The 5038-nt window shown below is 35.1% G+C and overlaps 1 protein-coding gene across 3 annotated transcripts in view; it reads left to right on the forward strand.

Annotated features, from left to right (window-relative positions):
* The first annotated feature begins 573 nt into the window (after positions 1 to 573).
* The window catches only part of LOC113819209 (uncharacterized), an 11837-nt gene continuing 7372 nt past the window's right edge, over positions 574 to 5038 (forward strand). Inside the window, exon 1 of one of the 3 annotated variants that reach the window (XM_070131867.1) lies at positions 574 to 706. The gene's annotated coding sequence lies outside the window, so the exon portion shown is untranslated. The remainder of the gene's footprint in view (positions 707 to 5038) is intronic. The other 2 variants (XM_070131869.1, XM_070131868.1) reach the window with 2 other exon arrangements.

Below are 5038 nucleotides of genomic sequence, written 5' to 3' on the forward strand. Positions count from 1 at the left end.
ATTTAGACCTTTCTTCCCTCTGCGCATTCTACGAGCTATTCCAGACAGATCAATGGAATTCAGACTTCCTACCAGACAGAACGCGTCTACCATACCAGGATAACCTCGACCCATATAAGCTCTAACTCTCCAACAATAGATTATTGGTATAAAATAAATCGTCTGCTAGTCCTGTGCTACTTCCGCCCTGGCCCGTTCCCTCGGCCTCTGCTAGGGGAAGGCTAGATGAGTAGCAACTCGAAGTGGTGTCATGGCGTCTGATTATTTTTTTTGGAAAAAAGCACATGGGGTTTACTTAGATGACGTCACAAAAGTTACGGATGCTTTGTAAATGTGGTCGATCATTTTGTCTTTTCAATTTTCAAAAAGAATGGAAACTAATGATTTTAATGGCTATATTTTCATTAACCGATCATCAAAACAGGCGCCATGACACCTCCTCGAGTTGCAACTGATCTAACCTTTTCCCTCTGCCATGTCTGGCCAACCACCACCAATCTGCAAATCGACCTCTTCCCAGTGTGTACGATTGCATGTAAATGATTCAACCTGTATCAACCACACGTGTTTATTAATGTGATATGCAAATCTTAATATCGACCAGGTGTTAGGCAATGACTGTGGACGTAGCAAAAGTTTTACCAACACCACGTCTTCTCTTTCGGCAACGGCGTCTGGTCAGACTAAACCCGGGTCACATTTCGGCGTAAGTATCTGCCTGGAGGCTTCTTTGTGTAACTTACATAGTGAGGTGATATGCGTAGCTATTCATATAGGTTATTTGAAGCGAATGAAGGGTTAATACAATGCAAAAATGATGTGCATAAGGTAGATTTAGTGTGTTGAAACGCTGTGATTCTTTTATGCCAGATTTTGCCTTCGCTGATGTTGATACTGTGAGATTTCGTTATGTTGGAAATTGAGAATTTAGATATCGTATGTAACAGTGAACCGTTCTGAAGGTGAATGATGTGTATATGTCATATAAAGGATTTTTCATATTCATATTATCATATTTGTTCTACTCAACTTTTGTACCATTATTATATTAATGCGTTTTTCGCAAACCAATTTATTTAAATCTAAGCTTATTCTGACTGCATTTACCGTACCTTTAAATTTCTGTGGCTAGCGTAACCTAACGGTCTTTAAGGCTCATGGGTGTGGGAATGAATTAATTCCTCTGTTGAGTGTATGCCAAATTTCAAGTCATAGAAACATTTTTAACCCTTAATATTTTATTCAATGAACAAGCAATGAACAAAGGGCATATCATTCTGTAAATCTTAGCAACAAACATATTAATTTAAATAAGTAATATTCTCAAATTAGTCAATTCATATCTAAGGCTAATTCTATACCCTCCCTTTTCCTACTAATTATGAATCAATAATATTTTAATAATCAAAATGAGAATAAACATGAGACAGAATCGAGACCCTCACACCCAGTCTATCACAATTCTTTTCATGATTCTTCCTAGGATATAAGCATATCATTTTCTATCCTTTCATCTTTACAATTTTCTTCTATTACATTTCCCTCAAATAAATAATATCCTTCTCATTCTATTCACTGATACCACTGGTACTGTCACTTGCGACTACTTCCGTCACTGTACCTATGGCCCACTAAAATAACTAAATAGATAACAAATATTCTCTCAAACAAAGCCTTATGGCAATTATGGCAGGCAATTATCACAAATCAATACAAAATGAATTTAATAATTACATTAATATACTTACCAAGCATTAACATCTTTGATATCATGGTAAAACACGACTTTGGAAACTAGAACTAAGCTTAGCTGTGTTCAGGAGGAAGGCAGGACTCGTCTGACGAGAAATTGTTAAAATAACGAACTTATTGCTTTCCCCACACACACACACACACACACACACACACACACATATATATATATATATATATATATATATATATATATATATATATATATATATATATATTATTAATATAATTCACTCTCCCCTTCAGAAATTATTAATAGTGAATTTTAATATGCATAATTAATTGATGAAACATTAATGTATGAAACAAATCTGATTTTAATTACATACTAAATCAATAAACATATCTATGAAACGTATCCATGTTGACAAATGTAGAAAAGATATGAATGAGCTTGGATATCATCTATACATGAACATGATCTGGCGATAGACACATTATGGCACCTTCGGTCGTGACACTGGCTCATTTCAGAGAGTGACTTGCAGGTCTACTGTCTCTCCATTAAGTGGGTCTTTGAGCCGATGCGCACCCCCATCTCTAATCACTTCTGCCACTTCAAATGGTCCCCTCCATTTCATCTGTATTTTTTCTGTGACACCTGAAACATTTTTTTCTTTTTAATGCAAATGCACCTATGCGCAGCTATACACTATGGCGTCCTAAATTCTTCTGAGCTAAGTAGTTTTTCAGTCTACCTTCTGTCGTTTCCTTTACAATCTCGTGCATCGTTGTCACATCATTATTGTCTGGTTCAATTTGTGGTAAGCGTCTGCAACCTGCTAAACAGGGTGGTTCTCCCACACATTTCCCACCAAGGGCTTATGCCAGTGGTCCCATGAGTAGCCTTATTCAATCAATATTCACTAAGTCTAACCTTGCTTAACACTAATACACTTTCATCAAAGACAATTTTCTAATGGAGAATCTTGTGGCTACATCACCATATACCTCAATCACTTTTTCAAGTATGACATTTCAATATAGTATTTTCCACTTTCTTCACCACATCACTTTGTCACGTTTGACATTCGTTCGTAAGCGATAACCTTAGGGCCAAGCAGAGGTGTAGGAGTGTAGCTACCTGTCTTCCTTTGCGAGTTTTAGGATGCTAACTGCGATCAGATGACTGCACCATTGGTAGTCTTTTCGCTTTAACCCAGCCATTCTTGGTAGGCTTAATCGTTATCTCTTGGATGCTGGCCCGGCTCAGGAGATATCTGGTCCTGCGCTGGACATGCCCTCTGACCGCCTGTGCTGGTTATTTCCCAAGGGCGAGTGTTCCTTAACTGCTTTGCCTATTTTGCCACCCATGCCTATGCGCTGCTCTGCACATACGTAGTCATCTCACCACAGTTGCCAACACTTCTTTAACCATGTATGCCATGCCTAATAATCACTTTACTGATATAGCCTAATTTATCGTCATTACTCTGGCCACCAGTGGATATTGCCATTACTCTAATTTTTATCACACCAACAAGGAACAAAAACAAACCCAAATCTCTGCCTACCAATGTCATATAAAGGATTTTTCATATTAATATCATCATATTTGTTCCAGTCAACTTTTGTATCATTGTTATAATAGTGCGTTTTTCGTAAACCAATTTATTTAAATGTAGGCCTATTCTAACTGTATTTACTGTACCCTTAATTTTCTGTGGCTAGCATAACCTAACGGTCTTTAAGGCTCATGGAAGTGGGAATGAATGAATTCCTCTGTTGTGTGTGTGCCAAATGTCAACATTCATAGAAACATTTTTAACCCTTAGTATTTTATTCAATAAACAATGAACAAATGGCATATCATTCTATAAATCTTAGCAATACACATAATTTAAAAATGCAATATTCTCAAATTCCATAACCTTCCTTTTCCTACTAATTATGAATCAATAACATTTTGATAACTAAAATAATAAACGAGATGGAATCGAGATCCTCACTCCCTGTCTATCACTATTCCTTTCAAGATTTTTTTCTAGGACAGAAGCTAATCATTTCCCTTCCTTTCGTCTTTACGATTCTCCTCCCTTACACTTCCCATAAATAAATAATATCTTTCTCATTCTATTCACTGATAACACCGGAAGTGTCACCTACGACTACTTCTGTTACTGTGTCCACCGACCACTAAAATAACCAAATAGACAACAAATATTAGCATTATGGCGTGTTGTCATTGCCAAACTTTCTCAATCGTTTCTGTGTTGGGGAGGAAGGCAGGACTCGTCTCAATCATCTCAAATCAATAGAGTGATTTAATAACTACATTCACTTATTTATCAAGTGTTACAATCTATATCTTGGTAAAATACGACTTTGAATACCAGAACTCAGCTTACCTGTGTTCGGAAGGAAGGCAGGACTCGTCTGACGAGAAATCGTTAAAATAACGAACTTTCCCCCAAATGAATTAATAACATCTGAACAAACCATTTATAAATGATTATTATAATTCACTCTATTTGTTATAACACTAAAGTTTACTATATTGATATGCTCTTTAATTATAAAAATATGTAAACAAACAAATCTGGTGAATACTGAAACAAAATTCAAAATCGAACATTCTTGAGAAATGGCAATCATTAACTTTTCAATCTGCACTATTATCATTATTATTATTATTATTACTATTACTGGTGATTGTTAGTGTCATCATTAGTATTAGTGTTGGTTATATTATTATCATCATCATAACTATTCTAATGTTATTGTTATTATTTCTGTTATCATTGTCATCATTATTATTATTTTCATTATGATTATCGTTATCATCACAATTACCACCATTGCTAATTACCATTATCATTACTATCATAATTGCTATTATAATAATAGTAAAATAGATAATAGTATATGACAATAATAATAATGATCATTATTCCCTCCATTGTTATGTTTTTGGTAGCGTAGGTTTGTTTGTTTGTTGGTTAGTTGGATAGCAGGTTAATTCGAAAAGTTATAACCAGCTGTTTATGATTTTTTTTTTTTTTTTTTTTTTTTTTACCAGATGTGTCTTAGCCCAACTTAGATGCAAATTTTTAAAGCATTCATTAGCATTGCGAGATAGAGAAACTAACGTCACCAGTGCACTTGAGAAAGAAGTGATTCTAATATGAATATTCGCGTCAATGTTTTTATTGCATTCGTGACCCTGTTGCATTGGCGGAGGTATGCGCTCTCTGGGTACTTCTAGTTATTATTAGCATTATCATAAATACTATTATTATCATCATTATTTTTGTTATTGTTGTTGTCAATAGTTTTTGTCGTTATT

Source organism: Penaeus vannamei, chromosome 17, assembly GCF_042767895.1.
Source record: "Penaeus vannamei isolate JL-2024 chromosome 17, ASM4276789v1, whole genome shotgun sequence".
Lineage (NCBI taxonomy): Eukaryota > Metazoa > Arthropoda > Malacostraca > Decapoda > Penaeidae > Penaeus > Penaeus vannamei.